Here is a 19,364-nt window from a genome sequence, read left to right on the forward strand (position 1 = left end):
ATTGATTGCTTTGTGCTTTTAACCCTTTTTTCATGGGTGATAGAGCCTTTTCTTCACTATATATTGTTACACCTACTTTGGGCGCGTCATGTGATCAAGCTCCGCCTGCCGAGCGTCGAGAAGAGCATTTGCTCTGCACTTTCTGCAATACATTTTCCACTGCTTATATCTGATGGTGTGATGGCGTTTTACTTCTGAGCCTAATCCATGTAATTGAGAAGAGGTCTGCGCCTGCTGTGTCACCGCTTCGATAGCGGACAGGAGTGCCGATTTGATATATACGGCAGAGTCCGGCCCGGGCCTACTCTCACTGCCCGACTTTACTATATTTTATGTTGGAGGAACGTATTGAATAAAACCCCAAGCAAACTGTGCATAGGTAGTAGTTATATCATCCATATCGTGTGGGTTATATAGATCTCTTAATATCTTACCTATTAGTGTATGAGACATAATTGGTCTAAAGTAGATAGTAACATGCCTTTAAGATCAGGCAAAGAGCGTACAGTTCAAATACAAACCACCAAGGGAGTTGTTTCGGGCCCACTTGACGCCTTTATCACCAGAGCTACAGGGATACTGGAAAAGGAAATTGCGATGGTGGAAAAAAGACTCTTCCTAGATCTTGTTAGCGGGAAGCGCTCCTCGCTGGGTGGGATGGCAAAAATTACCAGTCCTGCAGCCCATGCAGCATTCAATTGTATACATTCTGTCACCACGAGGCATTAGTTCACATAGACGGTGAGGGGGAGGGCCCCTCTGTTCTTTCTCTGGTTAATGTTGACGAGAATTTGGATGATACTCAATCAACGGGAAGGATGAAACCCAGGATAGTGGGGAAAACGACCTCAGTCTAGAAACCAGTCACCCATCTTTTAACACCTTTAATGCTGTTAATGCTGTTTCGAATCTCCCAGTAGAGGTAGACCTCTCGAGCTTAGAAGTAACATCCCGAAAGAGAAAGCAAGATTTGAGCCACCTGGGGGGGAGAGATCGTAAGATGCCCAAATTAAACGACCCATCCAGTAATGATGCTCCCGCTCTCGATCATCCTCTGGATTCACAAATACCCCCTGTACTCCCTAACGTGTTATGCCCTTCCTTTATTCCCCTGGGATCCTCTAATCCCTGCCCAATGTGCTTTAATAGTGATGAAGTCTTATTGGTAAAAATGGAGGCCATGATTAAAACCCTTTTACTTCCTGTTTTGGAGCGCACAAGGCTGATGACCTCAAAAATAGATGCCCTGGAGTCAGTAATGAGCACAAATTTGGGCTTTCTACAAAAGCTAACTATTCCCAATCCAGTGGCAGGTGTCCATACACAGCCAGCAATTAAGACAAAATGCACTAATAATGCTTCAACTAGTAAAGCCGCTAACCCAATACCAACAGGGGTAGTTAACAATAAACCGACTGTGGGGGGGAGGTCTGGAGATACTTTTAGTACGGTAGCTGTGGGCACTTTGTCACAGGCCTTTAAGAAGAAGGTCATTGACAAACCTAACTCTGATAGATCTCAAGCAGCCCGGTCGATTGAACGGGCAAATCCTAACCCCAGTAACCCTCAACAGCCACTACCAGGGCAAATATCTAATCACCGAAGCACTAAAACCCCAACTGGGGGGAAACATATTAGGTATAGTATCCCACGTGCAGACCTACCCCCGGAGGCAACCCAATACACAATAGTATTAAGAGGTTTTGCCCCATTAAAAGCTGGTAGCAAGGAGTCATATGGGGATCTACGTAATAAGGTGATTTTTTGGTTGAATAAAAACCGTCCCCTGCCACCATCATCGCCCACTGAAATTCTCTTTGTAAGGAGAGTTGATTGGGTGGGATAGGGCACCAAAAACCTGGAGGGTGACTGTATATTAATATCGTTTAAGGACCCATGGGTCGTGGATACTATTCGAAGGGAAGCAAGGTTTGCTAGACAGGGGGACGTACAAACCTTGGGGCTTGCGTATTTCTACCCCCAAAGACAGAGTTTTATTCCTTCAGTTAGGAGGTATCCCACAGTAATGACACCACACCCCCATCAACTTCCATTTCTCTTTAATCACTTTGGACCCCTTTCCGATCTTGAGGCCATAGACTAACATCATATACCGACTAGGAAGATCAAGTCTGTTGAGAACCGTGGGTATGTGGCAGCGATGCCAAGTCGGGAAGTTCCATCTCTCGCAAACAATGTAGAGGCAGGTCTGGGGGCACTAGTAACCGAAGAAGATGCTGTAATAGTTGTTGAAGATCAAATAGAGGTTATGCTGGTGGGGGAAACTTTGGATAATTTTGACAGCAAAGAGAGAAGGCTAGGAATCGGGGGTGAATCAGCGACCCCGGAAGCTTCAGTATCAATGATCCCCCGCGGTATCCTCTTCTGAAATACTTAACATAGTGTCTTGAAATGTTGCTGGAGTTAAGGGTCGAATGTCCTCTGAAGACTGGTTGGAGTTTGTTGATAAATTTGATGTTATCCTACTACAGGAAACTTGGGCACCAGATCCAATCTATAGGGTAGGTTATGTAAACTTTTTTAAACTAGCTATCAGAGGTGGTAAAGGGCGAGCTTCAGGGGGTCTGTTGATCTGGGTGAAGCAGTCATTGGGTTATCACCCAACTGAGATACCTGTAGAGAACCCGGACCTTCTGGTAATTAAATTGAGTAAGGATGGCCATCGGGACCTGGTTGTTTTTAACATATATGCACGAGGCTTACCTGGTGGCCGCTGCCCCACTTTGCTGGATGTATTGGACCATTACCTTGCTTGACTGGGCAGCGAAAATTTTATCCTCCTTGCAGGAGATTTAAACTGCACTTTTGAGCCGCTTTATGATGCAGGGGATAGTTGGGGGTCTGCAGAGGATGCAGCTTGGAACATTCCTGATTTGGTGACTAATAAAACTGTTAATTCGACTGAGGCAGCCATGAACTGGATGGCTCTATGTCTAACCCGGGGACTACGGGCCATTAATGGTCGCACAAGATCAGACCTAGGGGCCAATTACACCTTTGATAATGGACTAAGGAAAAGTCGGATAGACTATTTTTTGTTAAAGTTGGAATATTGGCCTCTGCTGGTGGACATGGAAGTGGTACCCCGCCCAGAAAGCAATCACAACCCCCTGACACTCAAATTAAGGCCACCGGGTATGAAGAGATTGAAGGAAACAGATACCTCCCGGACAGGGGATGTGCTTTTGACAAATGACCGAAAAAGTTTAAAATGGTCCAGGTTCGCGGGGGATGAGACCCTACAGGAGAATGTCGAGACTGTGGTTTCTAATATGTTTAATGAAATATTGCCTTATGATTTGCTGGGGGGTAGTTCTGAATACACAAACATTATTATTGACCTCCATGAGCGTTGTTCTGACCAACTAAAGATTCTTCTTTCTCTTCCATGTCCGAAGGGAACTACTAAATTAAATGTCCCCCGTCAGAAATGGTACAATAAAAAGTGCAGGGAGGCCTATAGTCACCTTATTAAAGCAGTTAAATCCCGGAACATGTGCGCTGTCAAGGTAGCTAGGACGCAATATAGGAAAATTCAGTGGGAAGCCAAACGGGAGTGGGAGGATTTGTATTGGTCCGACCTTTTGGATGCCTCCACTTCGAATAACCCGAATAAATTTTGGGATCTAGTAAAGCGGGGGAAGGACCCAGACTCACGTACTCCCACAAACCACATTACCTCCCGAAGCTTGGGTGACTCATTATTCGGCACAATTCAGTGTTGAGAACACCAATCCCCGATGCATATTGGGTGAGGCGCTCTGCGGGGAGAAACTCAATTTCTCTCAAACCGAGGTAGAACTAGCACTTGGCTTGACCCAGTGGGGGAAAGCACCATGGATGGATCTTATCCCTGCTGACTTGTTCAAAGCCAACCCCGCCCTCTGGGTGCCTTATATAACAAAGATCGCTAATGCAATAGCCAAAGGAGCTAGAATCCCCAAGTCGTGGAAGGGGGCGGAGATACTCCCAATCTACAAAAAAGGCGATAGGTCTAATCCGGGCAATTATCGCCCGATTAGTCTTATCGATTCCCTCCCAAAAATTATTGCACGCATGGTTCTGGGCAGGGTCCAAGGCTGGATCGAACTAGAGGACATACTATCTCCCATGCAAGCGGGCTTCAGATCGGGTACGAGCACCATCGACCAGGTGTTCAGATTCTGTCTGATCTACTGGAAGGTGGTCTTGCTCGGCGGTGGTACCATCTTTGCAGCGTTTATCGATCTGAAGTCCGCTTTCGATCTAGTGCCGAGGGACAAATTGTGGTGTGTCCTGAGGGATTTAGGATTACCAAGGGAACTACTTGACCTAATAGTTAAAATGCATGAGGACAACTATGCAAGGGTGAGATGGGGAGGTCAGGGACAAGTGACGGAACCCTTTCCCGTGACCCGAGGTGTCCGTCAGGGGTGTGTCCTGGCGCCAACACTCTTCCTATTATTCATCGATCAAGTAGTCAAATTCTTCGCAGACACTCCCACTGATGCCCCTTCGCTGGCAGGGACAAGGTTCCCAATGCTCATCTTTGCCGACGACACCCTACTCCTCTCAAACACACGTAGCGGTCTACAGCGGGCATTGGACCGCTTCGAGGAGTTCTGTGTCACCAATGACCTTAAGGTAAATGTGGGTAAAACCAAGTTTATGGTCCTCACCAGGAACCATTCTGTCCGGAGCTCTGTAAGCATGAGTGGAGTCAACTTGGAACAAGTTGAGACTATGACGTACTTGGGGGTTACCCTGGATCGTCGCTTGGGATGGAAAGATCAAGTCAGTGCTCAACAGCTTAAGCTCGCCCGACTCACTGGCTGTCTTTTGAATGAGCAAAGGAGATCAATTACAAAACGGGTTACCCCGGCGCTTAAGATTTACGATACCAAGATTAACTCGGCAATCCTATATGGTGCCGACCTCTGGGGATACATGGATCTCTTAAGCCTATTCAAAATTCAGTGTAAGTTCCTACGGAATCTGACAGGGCTACCCCAATCATCCCCATACATACCCCTCTGTTTAGATCTGGGGTGCCTTCCAATTAACGAGATGGCAAGATTTAGATTGGTGGCCTTCTGGAGGCGCATATGGACCTCCCCCGACCTTACCCTTTTTGCCAAGGAATTGGCCGAAGTCAGATCAATTGGGGGTTCTGGGAGAATCCCATGGCTACAAACTGTAAAAACTATTTTGGTAGATATGGGTCTAGAACAGCTGTGGACATCTCCTAGTACCAACGCCTTTCCCTCCAAACAGGAATTCAAGGCACTGTACTGGGCTTCGCTCCGTCAGTCACGAGCTTCTGCCTCCAGCTCTACTAGTCTTACGGGAAGGTTTCTGACTTTCAAGCTGGATCCCTCCCGCGAGACATATTGGGATGTTATCACCAAACCGCTGGATAAGAAACTCTACCATCAGTTTCGGGTAGGAGCTCTGCCATTGAACTCCTTCACAAAAAATTGGGCTAATGGAGCTACTGAATTCTGCAGATGGTGCCCATGTCACAAGGAAACTGAGGGCCATTTTTTGTTTGCCTGCCCGATCTACTCAGCGCCGCGAACTAAATGGTTAAAACCTCTGTTTCAGCGTCTGCCCATTAGAAAGTCCTCTGAGGCCATTCGGGTTTTAAAAACAAATACCTCAGAGGTGATTGTGGTGAGCCTAGCCAAATTTTTAGGGTGGGCTTGGCTCATCAGGGTAAAAAGTAGATAAACCCCTTAATAGGGCTTCCCAATGTCTCTACTAAAAGTTCAACCATCTTCCTTTTTTTCCCTGAATACAGGATAACATATTATGTATTTTGTATTAGGAATGGTTTTGCTTAATTGTATCTTTTTAAACTTTTCAAATTCAAATTTTAATATGTCTTGGTCAGGTTTGTCTTTGTATCTCTTGATGTTTAATAACATTTTTAACCTTAAAAGTGTTTTTGGTCAGTTATATGGAATTAAGCCGATGTTGCTGCTGTTTTAATATATCATTTCAATTGATCATTGTTAAGCCTATTTTGAAACCCTGAAACTTTTAAATATGTTATAATGTTGTCTTTTATGATTTTTATATCGAAATAAACACTTTAAAACCTGAACCTGAACCTGAACCTGAACTATAACGTGGGAATTTCAATGGTTTTATGTCAGTAAAATTTTCAGGTAACTATAACTGATGTGAAACCTATGTTTTTTTTAAGTGAATTTAATAGCTTTTTTAAATGCTAATTCCTAACTATAACTGGTGTGAAACCTATGGTTTTTTCAGTGAATTTCATAGTTTTTTTAAATGCTAATTCCTTTCTATATCGAGTTTGTAACCTACGATTTTTTTTATTTGCTGTTTTGTGTGAGTATTAATTAGTAATATATATTTTTTAATAATATTTGTAAATTTTTTTATTTTTTTTTTACTACTTTTTCTTGGGGCGCTCTGGGTCCGCGCACCGGTAAGCTCTCCGGAGAGCGCACCCAGAGCGTTACTTGCGTTCGTGTAAAAAAATATGAATGAAAAGTAAATAATAACGCAAGACATTTAGGACCATACATATAAAAGCAGTTTTTTTGAATAAGGAAATGAAAATAATTTTGCATTTCCGTGAAACTATAAGAACGCCACTTCGGCGCGCTGCGTAAGCGCCCCCGGAAGCGTACGTTCGCGCCGCGTATGCGCCCCTGGAAGCGCCTACGTTCGCGCCGCGTATGGACCCCCGGAAGCGCTCCGAAGCGCGCAGCGTCAGCGCGTCAAGTCATGTGACCTTAAAATAACACTTTTCATTGGTTGCTAACAGTTTTTTTTACAAAGAATGAAATCCCCACCCATTTCCTTCACTTCTTCTTTCACTTTTGTGACTGAAAGACCTGCCTTTTTTCTCTTCGATCTTGCTTGGTTAATCATGGCTGCCAGACCATCCAGCAGTGAAGATGAGCCTGAATTCATTGATGAAGAGCCTCCTCAGACAAAGGTGCAAGAGCATTTCATCTGGAATTTTTTTTCCATACCAGATGACCAGAAAAAGGTGAATGCTCCAAAAGTGGAGTGCAGGATCTGCCATACAGTCCTGTCATGGGGTGACCCCACTAAGAAATATTCATTTGGGAACTCCACAATGCTTCGCCATGTGGAGAGGAGGCACCCCCAGAATTTTGCCCGGGAAAGTGTCAGGGCTCTGGCACAAGAGGTTCCCAGTGATGGGGCCTCTACATCCACCGGAGGAGCAACTACTTCTGTGAGGGGGCGATCGCAGGAGCTGGTTCCAAACATTCAGCCTGCATTCAACAAATGTGTCCTGAAATGCAGATACTGCGATCAACTACTTACCTTTGGGGAGCAAAGTGTCCTACTCATGGTTCGAGCATTGGAGAACCATCGCTGCCGTTCCCAGCCCTAATTTTTTTTGTTTTTTTTTGCTCCTGTTGAGCAGTTTCCATTCCCTGTTTTTGTTTCTGTTCTAAAAAAAGAAAAAAAGAAGAAAAAAAAAAGTTCTTTTCAGAACTACCTTCAATTCTCATCAAAGAGCTATATTCTTAAAAAAATGAAAAAGAGTAAGTGAAGTGGAGTGCATTGATAATGGAAAGGAAAATGAGTAAGAAAGAACAGAAAGGTATGAGAGAAGAAAGGAAGTGCAGTAGGGGGAATGAAAGAAGGTGAGTGTTGGGAAGGAAAGTAAGGAGAAGGAGAGTGAACATGGGGAATGTGGATATTCAAAGAAAATGTTGAAAAGGAACGGGGGTGTGGAAGGGTAAGAAAAGATGCATTGCTGGAGTTGCATCATTTTTGTGACACACTCCAGCAATGCATCACTTTTGCGCTTATAGATACGTCTGAAATACTGACATATCTGTAAGTACTTCCGACATAATATGTCATATATTTAATATGACGCATGACTAGAAGACTGAAGGCCTCATTTATGAGGCCATGCGTCACTTTAACGCCACCGGTGCGTCACTTTTTGTGACGCACCAGTTTTGTAAAAAATGCACGTTATTCAGTCATATTTACAAAGTGACGCATCTAGGTAGATGTGTCACTTTGTAAGCCCCTGCGCCACATTTTACATCAGGTGTAATGTATGCAAAAGGGACGTATTGACGCAAGAAAGGGTCGTAGAGGTGACGCAGTGAAATCTATGAGATATCACTGCGTCACTTTTATGACGCTGTTGCGTCCAAATCTTGTGCCTGTATCACAACAGGCGTAAGACTGATGCAAGCCCTTTCACATGGGGCCTGGCCCCATGTGAAAGGATGGATTGCTGGAGTTGCATCATTTTTGTGACACACTCCAGCAATGCATCACTTTTGCGCTTACAGATACGTCTGAAATACTGACGTATCTGTAAGTACTTCCGACATAATATGTCATATATTTAATATGACGCATGACTAGAAGACTGAAGGCCTCATTTATGAGGCCATGCGTCACTTTAACGCCACCGGTGCGTCATTTTTTGTGACGCACCAGTACTGTAAAAAATGCACCTTATTCAGTCATATTTACAAAGTGACGCATCTAGGTAGATGTGTCACTTTGTAAGCCCCTGCGCCACATTATACCTACGTCAGGTGTAATGTATGCAAAAGGGACGTATTGACGCAAGAAAGGGTCGTAGAGGTGACGCAGTGAAATCTATGAGATATCACTGCGTCACTTTTATGACGCTATTGCGTCCAAATCTTGTGCCTGTATCACAACAGGCGTAAGACTGATGCAAGCCCTTTCACATGGGGCCTGGCCCCATGTGAAAGGATGCATTGCTGGAGTTGCATCATTTTTGTGACACACTCCAGCAATGCATCACTTTTGCACTTACAGATACGTCTGAAATACTGACGTATCTGTAAGTACTTCCGACATAATATGTCATATATTTAATATGACGCATGACTAGAAGACTGAAGGCCTCATTTATGAGGCCATGCGTCACTATAACGCCACCGGTGCGTCACTTTTTGTGACGCACCAGTGCTGTAAAAAATGCACCTTATTCAGTCATATTTACAAAGTGACGCATCTAGGTAGATGTGTCACTTTGTAAGCCCCTGCACCACATTATACCTACGTCAGGTGTAATGTATGCAAAAGGGACGTATTGACGCAAGAAAGGGTCGTAGAAGTGACGCAGTAAAATCTATGAGATATCACTGCGTCACTTTTATGACGCTGTTGCGTCCAAATATTACGCCTATTTCACAGCAGGCGTGCAGGCCCTTTAACATGGGGCCTGGCCCCATGTGAAAGGATGCATTGCTGGAGTTGCATCATTTTTGTGACACACTCCAGCAATGCATCACTTTTGCGCTTACAGATACGTCTGAAATACTGACGTGTCTGTAAGTACTTCCGACATAATACGTCATATATTTAATATGACGCATGACTAGAAGACTGAAGGCCTCATTTATGAGGCCATGCGTCACTTTAATGCCACCGTTGCGTCACTTTTTGGGACGCACCAGTGCTGTAAATAATGCACCTTATTCAGTCATATTTACAAAGTGACGCATCTAGGTAGATGCGTCACTTTGTAAGCCCCTGCGCCACATTATACCTACGTCAGGTGTAATGTATGCAAAAGAGACGTAATGACGCAAGAAAGGGTCGTAGAGGTGACACAGTTTTTTTTTTTTTACCCCGCGGGCCCCTATTGTAGCCCCCACATCAAACCTAGGGGGTCAGGGGGGTCTACCCTGCCCCCTTATGGTCATTTCCCCCTTTTTTTTGCCACCTCTTGTGTCTCGATCCTACCGAGACACAAGATGGCGGCCACCCGGACTGTTTCGAATGTTTACAGACACCCGTGAGCCAATCAGCTTTCCGTGCGCAAGTCGCGTAGCACACCCGGTGCGCTTCTGGTGCGCGTACCGGGGCGCGCCTATAGATATATATATTTTTTTTAACCTAAATTACTCAAAAACCACTGGAGCACATATCTTGAGACATAGCAAAGGCACATTGGGCTACCAGTCCCTACAATTTTGCCAAGTTTGGTGTAAATCCATTCAGCCGTTCGGGCTAAAAGTGAGGTCGACCGCCCTATGCAAATTAACATGGGGAAAACACGTTTTGGGACCCCCCTTTTATCTCGGCCCCCGCTTGACAAATCCCCCCCCAAACTTTCAGGGAAGGACCGGGCGCCGCGAGGCCATTTTGAGGAAATGTTCAGGCTGATTCGTCAACCGGCGCCAAAGTTATTCCAAATAGAATTTTGAGATTTAACATTGAAATAAATCCTAACTATAACTACCTACTGGCGACGGCCAGTAGGTTATATATATATATATATATATATATATATATATATATATATATATATATATATATATTTATATATATATATATATATACAAGCCTCATCCTCTGAAAAACCAGCCGAGACGCTTCTTGCCACGGTGCACCTCCGGGTCAAAGGCAGCCCGGCTATCAATACCATTCACAGCGCAACAGTGCACACGTGCACTCCTCTTAGAAAAATTACGCCCAAATCCAATAGTCTGCTACAAAGACGTTTTCTTTATTAAGTATGAGCCAAACATTTTTATGTTTGGCTCATACTTAATAAAGAAAACGTCTTTATAGCAGACTATTGGATTTGAGTGTAATTTTGCTAAGAGGAGTGCACATGTGCCCTGTTGTGCTGTGAACAATATATATATATATATATATATATATATATATATATATCCAAGCAAACGCTGTTTCCAACCTTCGTAAACAACATGCAGCGGACACCCAAATGTTTGCAAAAGCGTGTTCAATGGTGGCATCACAACTCTACGGTTCTCGGAGCCGGAGCTCCTTGCTCACGGCACAAGTAACTTTGTTGCAGTTAGAAAAGCAATTAAATAAAAAGCATGTGACCTTTGTTCATAGACATGATGAACAGACTTCATAATTCAACCAAAAAGACGACTTCTGAGTTGACCTATTTCATTCTAAAATATCACCTGATAATTCAGATATTGTAACAAATAGGGGCATGGTAATATAATGTACAGGCACATTTTTTGCCTGTTTGTTACTGAAGCTGCAGAACGTTTGATGCTATTCCGTTTAGAGATAAAGTTTTGAACTAACGTCATTGGCTGTTTCTCATTGTGTGCAGGGAAACACTCATTCTACGCTGAATGTATATTCACAACCCTGTGATTTTACTGTAGCAAGGATCATCAGCTCACAAGGAGCCAATATTGACACTCACTGTAGTGTTGTATTATGGGAACTGGAGTCCGGGACATCAGGGCTGCAGCTGCTACCAATCAACAGTGATTCCAGCTTGACTCCTGCCCATGGGAGGGCCGTGTAGCATTCAAAGAAGGGACAGAGCGAGTCTCAGTGCAACAGGCATCTGAGGAAGGCACATCCGCCCAAATGCATCATGCCCTGCACTCTGTGAATAAACGGCTGCCAGAACTTCCCCTGCTGTGTCCTCTGAATTTTCCTTCTGGAGCGGATCGTTTGTTCATATTTTCACGTGCTGGCCAATTGCGCGTGTAAGAGGACCCGCCTCACCAAGTGGCCTGCAAACAAAAGTGGCAACATGGCGAAGCATCCAAGGTATAGGAAGATTGCAGGTCTGCCACATGCAAGGTTCCGGGAATATGGCTGCTGTTAGGAACAGTCCGTCACTGTACGGAGATGCGCGGTAACTTTACCTGCGTATCACAGCCCTACTTTGAATCCAGAACTGTGACTGAGGCGTTTGGGGACCCAAGGCAACCGGGAACACTTCGAATTTGGGACTTGATAGGTTGCCATCAAACCTTTCCCTTCTTTCAACACAGGCATCTTAGCGCTGACATCTCTCACAAGGAGCCACTATTGACACTCACTGTAGTGTTGTACTATGGGAACTGGAGTCTGGGACATCAGGGCTGCAGCTGCTACCAATCAACAGTGATTCCAGGTTGACTCCCGCCCATGGGAGGGCCGTGTAGCATTCAAAGAAGGGACAGAGCGAGTCTCAGTGCAACAGGCATCTGAGGAAGGCACATCCGCCGAAATGCATCATGCCCTGCACTCTGTGAATAAACGGCTGCCTGAACTTCCCCTGCTGTGTCCTCTGATCTTTCCTTCTGGAGCGGATCGTTTGTTCATTTATATATATATATATATATATATATATATATATATATATATATATATATATATATATATATATATATCCAAGCAAACGCTGTTTCCAACCTTCGTAAACAACATGCCGCGGACTCCCAAATGTTTGCAAAAGCGTGTTCAATGGTGGCATCACAACTCTACGGTTCTCGGAGCCGGAGCTCCTTGCTCACGTCGCAAGTAACTTTGTTGCAGTTAGAAAAGCAATTAAATAAAAAGCATGTAACCTTTGTTCATAGACATGATGAACAGACTTCATAATTCAACCAAAAAGACGACTTCTGAGTTGATCTATTTCATTCTAAAATATCACCTGATAATTCAGATATTGTAACAAATAGGGGCATGGTAATATAATGTACAGGCACATGTTTTGCCTGTTTGTTACTGAAGCTGCAGAACGTTTGATGCTATTCCGTTTAGAGATAAAGTTTTGAACTAACTTCATTGGCTGTTTCTCATTGTGTGCAGGGAAACACTCATTCTACGCTGAATGTATATTCACAACCCTGTGATTTTACTGTAACAAGGATCCTCTACAGTACCATGTTGAGTCACATGTATGAATTACATACAAATACACATCTCATGTGATAGCCAAAAAATATAAGACAACATTTCTTGCTGCCCTAGTGGGCACCGTTTCTAAACAGCACTCTATATTTCCTCGTGGAATAAACCTTCTGACCTTTTGATTACTAGCTTTAGCATTACACAAGCGATGTAGCCGTAGTCACTTTCACAATTACCTAAGGGGGCATGCAAGTTGCATAGCAAAATTGCTCAGCATGAGTGTGAAAAATAATCATATTTTGACATCACCATATAAGTCGGACCCTGTGGGCTTAAGCCGCTAATGTTACCCTTGCTTCACTAGAAAGGCCATACATCAGGGCCAGTCCAATACCATTTTTTTTAATTGTCTACTCTTGATTTATCATGCTGCTTCATTCTTATAATATAGATACATTTTGCTCTTCTGCTTGCCTTCCACTTGTTAAACAGTTCAATGAAAATCTGGAAAAACAGAAACAACAACTGTGATTACCTGTCACATTTGAAACTTTTGTTTCTAAAACTAAAGTGCATATTAGGAAAACTGGTGAGCTTAAAAACAAAATTACAGTTACAATAAAAGAGTATAATACAATAAAACCTTGTTGTTCATCAGTTTGTTCGCGTTCCCATATTTTATTGCAACTTTACTTAATCCTAAGTGTACCGATAGTTCCTCATCCCCATTGTGGCCTATAGGGATCTCATGGTGTGATATTGTATTATAATTTAGGATTCTAGGCGCCCGAGTTCCCGAAACTTATCACCCCCTTATTCACATACAGGAATAGTGTCAAGCTTACAAAAAGAAAGAAGGTTACTGTTCTCATTGTGTTGAGTTTTGAAATGTCGGGCAATCGGACACTGTTTATAGTAATTTTTAATTGCTCGAAGATGCTCTAAAATGCGATTTTTTTCCTTATGTATCGTGCTACCAATGTAGTATTTTTGCATGGACATTTCAAAGCATAAACCACATGGTCGGCGGTACATGACACATGTTTTGTAATTTTGTAGGGTTTGCATTCAGGTGACAGTTCCACCTCTTTGCAATTGTGGCTAAACTTACAAGCCTTGCAACTCCCGCAAACGTAAAATCCTTCAATGCCTGTTCCTCTGAGGTCAGGTGTAGTAAATGTTTGGCAGATGATATCTTTCAGTGATCCTGCCTTCCTAAAGGTGATCTGTGGATATTTCTCTATGTGTTAAGCAAGATCGCTGTCTGTTTTGAGTACATGCCAGAATTTTTTCAGACCCTTTCTTACTTGTTTAGATTGGCCATGGAATGTCATAATGATTTCGATTTTGTGTTCTGGATCTTCAGGAGATGCCTTTTTAGGCTTCAGTGGTTCTTTCCTGGATTGCTTCATCATGGTCATTTCTGCTATAAATTCCTCTTCCGAACTACATTTGCGTTTAGCCCTGAGTAATTCGCCAAGAGCAATACTGCGTACGAGGTTTTCTGGGTGGCAACTATGAGCATGAAGCAAGCTGTTGCCTGCTGTCTCTTTGTGATACACATAGCTGTCAAGCCAATCACCATTAACATTTAGTTGGAGATCTAAATATTCAATCTTGTTTCTGTCCATTTGACTATTGAATTTCAAGTTCAATGTGTTGTCATTTAAAACATTGACAAAGTGATTGGCTTCATTGATGTCTCCCCTCCAGATGCAAAGTATGTTGTCTATTTACCGTACCCACAGTATGACCTCTTCATTATATTGGTCCAGTCTGCTTACCACCTGCTCCTCCCATCTGTCGAGGTACAGACCTGCAAAACTAGGGGTGAAGCATGTTCCCATTGCGGTACCAAGCGTCTGTCTGTAGATCTTTCCATCAAAAGTAAACTAATTCTGGGTCAGGCAGGTATATATCATGTCAATGAGCATCTTGGTGTGAAAAAGGAAAGAAAGGGATCTATTTCCGCAGGAAATGGAGACATGCCTTTAACCCTAGGTTGTGCAGGATACATCTGTACAGGCTGTTAACGTCCAGACACACGAGAAGATACTCACCTCCCACACAACATCATGGATTGATCTCAGGAAGTCACTTGTATCTTTAACGAATGAGCTGAGCTCGTCATGAACAATGGGGAAACTCAAAGCTCAGCATAGGAGGGGAAAACTCAAAGCAGCCAAGGTGTTAATTGATATCTAACTGTGTCATTGAGTTGTTTGTTACCTTCATTAACATACATTTCCCCGGAAAGTTGTTAGGGTTTCTGCACAGCAGAGAGCATGTCCCCTCTCATTGCACTAGTAGTCTCTGTAATAGCTTTCTTTAAACATACTATTGAAAGCCTTTTTTGTTATCTCAACCCCTCCCTAAGACTTCTGTGTATGTTGCTCAATGTATTCACAAGTTTGGACATTGCTGTTTTGTTTGTACATTGGACCTTGCTTTTACCAAGGCTTATGCACATTGGACCTTGCTTTTACCAAGGCTTATTTAGAGCACTCCTCCCTAGGCCATGTGTTGCTTCAACTCATTAGCATAATAACTGAAGCTCTGCACACCTGCTTGTGAGAACCACACCCAGTTCTTCGAACCACACCCAGCTCTTCGAACCACACCCAGCCCTGTCTATAAAAGGCATCCCCTGAGCCTCACCCAGTGCATGTGCTCGTCTACCTCCCACTTACCTGAGAACAGATCCTTCAGCGCTGGCATTCCTGCTCTCTCCAGACCTTCATTGTCTTCAACGGGCGCGGCTGCTGGCTCTTCCTTCTTCCGGTTTCCGGCTTCTTCTTGCCAAACCCCCTCTTCTGTCCACTGCAATCGACCTGCAAAAGAGAAAGAGGTCAAGGTTAAACTGATCAGTATCCCTTTTCAGCAACAAGTAAGTGCAAAACCTTTAATTACCTGAAAGAACTTTGTCGGCGATTTCTGGGTTCATGTAAAGACAATTGGAGACAAGATATTTCCCACGAACTTTGTGGTTCAAACTCTTTGTTACAAGAATAATTTGTGGAACTTTGTGAAATAAACATTGTTTTACATGGAACGTTTTAAAGAATCGAACAGAGGAAACCATTGACAGCAAGGCAAACAGTAAATCAAGGACTTGCACAATTACCTGCTGTATTTTGATGTAAAAGCACAGTATTTGTTTTATAAAAAGTCTGGAAATGTGTGAAAAGTGAGTTTTGCTGTTAAGAATTTAGGCTTTAGTTATATTAAGAAGAATGTTAGACGTTGGTGATTCCGATAATGAAAAGGGGGGCCCTTGCCCCCCCTCCCGCATGGCGGTGCGGCGATCCCATCTCCCCTTGCCTCCCGGTGGTGTGGGGGTGTGATCTCCCGGCGCCCAATGGTTACGCGGGAGGTATGCGCCACACCACCGGTCGGCCGACGCCCAATCCCTGACCCGGGAGGCATGATCAGTCTTCCGGGTCAAGGGGGCGGGCGTCATGGGGTGAGGGGAGGGGGCGGCCCGCCCTCTCCCCACGTCCCTGGGAATAAAGGAGGGGGGAGAGCTCAGTTGGCCCTTCTTGTCGCCTGACACTCCCCCACACTGATCGTGCCCCGCGCTCGGGGCCTCCTAATTTTCTGTTTTATCTTTCAGATCAAGGATTGCTGCTAGGAGTGTGTGGTAGCGTGACGTTGGAAGCAGACTGACGGAGAGTTGATCGTAAAGTCCGAAGCGTTCACGCAGTATACCAGTGTACAGTGGATCTGTTGAGTACAGGACACGCAAGGCATCGACAGTAAGAGGTGAGCGGGGGGCTTGCATTTCATCGCTTCGTGTGGCCGCCGGGTGGGTCTACGTTAGAGTTTGGCCACCCCTAACACTTGGAATAGCCAGTGTTGCAGTCGCAGTTGCGTGGTGCTCATAGCCCCCTGCGCATCCTCCGTCTCGTGAAGGTACAGGGAGCACGGGTTGCGAATCCACGCAGTAAGCGAATCGATCGATAGTCAAAATGCCGGGAGACAAGGGCGCTAAGGGGTCTAAAATGGAGTTGATGTTGCAGGCCATGATGCATAAAATGAATGCCATGGATAAGAGATTGAATAAGGTGGACGGCTTAGATGCTCGTATGATGGAAAGGATGGATGATATCGCAGGCCCACGCGGTAGACCCAAGCGGCATATTGAGGCGATTCCGGAGGGCGATTCCGACTCCTCGCCTAAAAAGGGCAAGTCCAAAAGACCAAGGCGCAGTGCACCCGCTCATGCTCCTGTGGCGGTGCCCATTACCCCGGAGCCGGTACTCCCGGCTCCCATGGCACCGGCTCCCGCCGTGCCAGCAGGGGCCACTCCTGTCGGGCTGGCACCGCTTGCCCCAGTTGGCCCACTTCCGTTGCCTCCCGTGCCGGCACCCATGGCGCCCTCCCCGCCGGTGATGCCGGCAGCAGTACCTGATTGCGAACCTCAGATCCCCCCGAGTTAACGGTGCAGATAGCGGCTATACTTCCTTGGCTGCAGAAGGGGGATATGATGCCCTCAACGCTAGACCATGCTGCTGAGGCGGTCAAGATGGTGGAAAAGATTAGGGCGGGAACAGTTGCGAGTGCGGCTGTGGCCTCTGTTTCTCTGTCTTTTGAAGGTTTGGATGCCGCTCAACCGAATGGAAGCGACGTGGGACTTTCCCCGGTGTCCGGTAATGGTAAGGAGGTAGCACTGCCTCTTTTAGGGGACGGTACGATCCCGTCTAGGAGCGAAGATTTAGCGCAACATGCTTCTTGGGCGGTGAAAGAGATGATTTGGGCGGGAAAGTACATATATATTTTCTCTTTGCTATTAGATAATAGGGAAATGGACAATGCAAAAATGCTGAAAGAATGGATGCATCCTAGTGAATGGAGAGTACAGTGTGCAAAGTTTAGGGTGGAGGAAACTCTGCGCAATTGGATCAGGGCCTTCTCCATCCTTTCGGCTATCACTGTTGAACGCCCTCCAAATGTGCATGCAGCAATGGCTTGCTATCAGAGCAGGATTGTAGGTTGGAGCGAACAGTATTCTGGGGACGCATGGAAGGAATTTGATGTTAATTTCAGGAAAGCGAAGGAATTCGACTTGTCGTTATCATGGGACAAGGTGGACTCGCTGTCGTGGCATAAGCAGTTCGCAGGGAGCACGGCCCCTGCCCAGCCGGCGAGCGTAACCAGTATGTTCCCTGCTAAAACTCAGCAGCCCTTTTGTGCGGTGCCGGGGAATGAGTTCCCAGGGAAGAATAGGGGAAGCGGCGGGGAAAGGAAGGGTGTGTGTTGGGACTTTAATAAGCATTCCTGTACAAGGCCGGCCGGCACATGTCGATTCAGACATGCATGCGCAATTTGTGGTCACACCTCCCATCCCGAGACAACATGCATATCTAGAAATGGTAACCAGAGTCAGAAAGGAGGAAAGAAACCAGAGTAGCGCTGGATGCACGGTTATCCCCTCCCCCGTTAATGTCCTAGCAATGATCCCATGGTTGAATAGATATCCAGACCACGCTGCAGCTGCTTTACTACAGGAAGGTTTCTCCCGAGGTTTCCGGATCCCGGCTGGGGGATACACAGGCAGTGCACACTGTAGGAATCAGTTATCAGTACAGCATAATCCTGCAGTAGTCATGGCTAAGATTAAAAAAGAACTGTCAATGGGTAGGATAGCGGGGCCATTCTAGGACGTCCCAGTGCCCGATTTTGTGTGTTCACCATTGGGTGTAGTCCCCAAGAAAGAGAAGGGCGAGTTTAGACTGATCCACAACTTATCTGCACCGAGAGGGGCGTCCTTGAATGATGCGATAGACTAAGGAAATTGCAGCGTGAAGTATGCTTCCTTTGACCAAGCAGTTGAGCTATTGCGGGGGTTGGGGCGGGGCACTCTCATGGCCAAATCGGATATTGAATCTGCCTTTCATCTGTTTCTGGTGCATCCTTTGGACCACCTCTTACTTGGTTTCGCTTTAGAAGGAACATTTTACATGGATAAATACATGCCTATGGGTAGCTTGATCTCTTGTGCATACTTTGAGACTTTTAGCTCTTTTTTGGAGTGGGTCATGAGACAGGCCACGGGCCATAACAGGTCATGCATTATTTGGACGACTTCCTTTTCCTGGGAGCGGCGGGGACTCGGGAGTGTGCCTGGGCATTGCAGGAACTTTGCGTGCTCATGCGGGCTTTCGGGGTTCCGCTAGCGCCCGGGAAGACGGTTGGCCCTACCACCTGTTTAGAGTTCTTGGGTATCGAGATTGATTCATTGAAAGGGTGCTTCAGGTTACCCAAAGACAAAGTATTGAAGTTCAGAGCGGCCTTGCGCCAGTGCCTCCTGAAGTAGAAGGTTACATTGCAGCAGCTACAAGAGACGGTGGGTCAATTGAACTTTGCATTGCGAGTTATCCCAATGGCACGCCCCTTCTCTCGGTCGATTGCCCAAGCTATGAAGGGTTTGAGAGAGAAACATCATCGCACTAGACTGTCAGCTGAGGTTCGCCAGGATATGCGGATATGGACGGCATTCCTGGAGGATTTCAATGGCAGGGTAGTGTGGCAGGGCCCCCGACGACATCAGCAGAGTTGGGTTTATGGACAGACGCTGCTGGTAGCGTGGGCTTCGGCGCCATCCTGGGAACCAAGTGGGTCGCCCAGAAGTGGCCGGAGGAATGGGGGTCATGGGGATTGACCGCTAACATCCGATTCCTGGAGTTATTCCTGATATGGGTAGCACTGATGGTCTGGCCGGAGCA

Source organism: Lissotriton vulgaris, chromosome 12, assembly GCF_964263255.1.
Source record: "Lissotriton vulgaris chromosome 12, aLisVul1.2, whole genome shotgun sequence".
NCBI lineage: Eukaryota > Metazoa > Chordata > Amphibia > Caudata > Salamandridae > Lissotriton > Lissotriton vulgaris.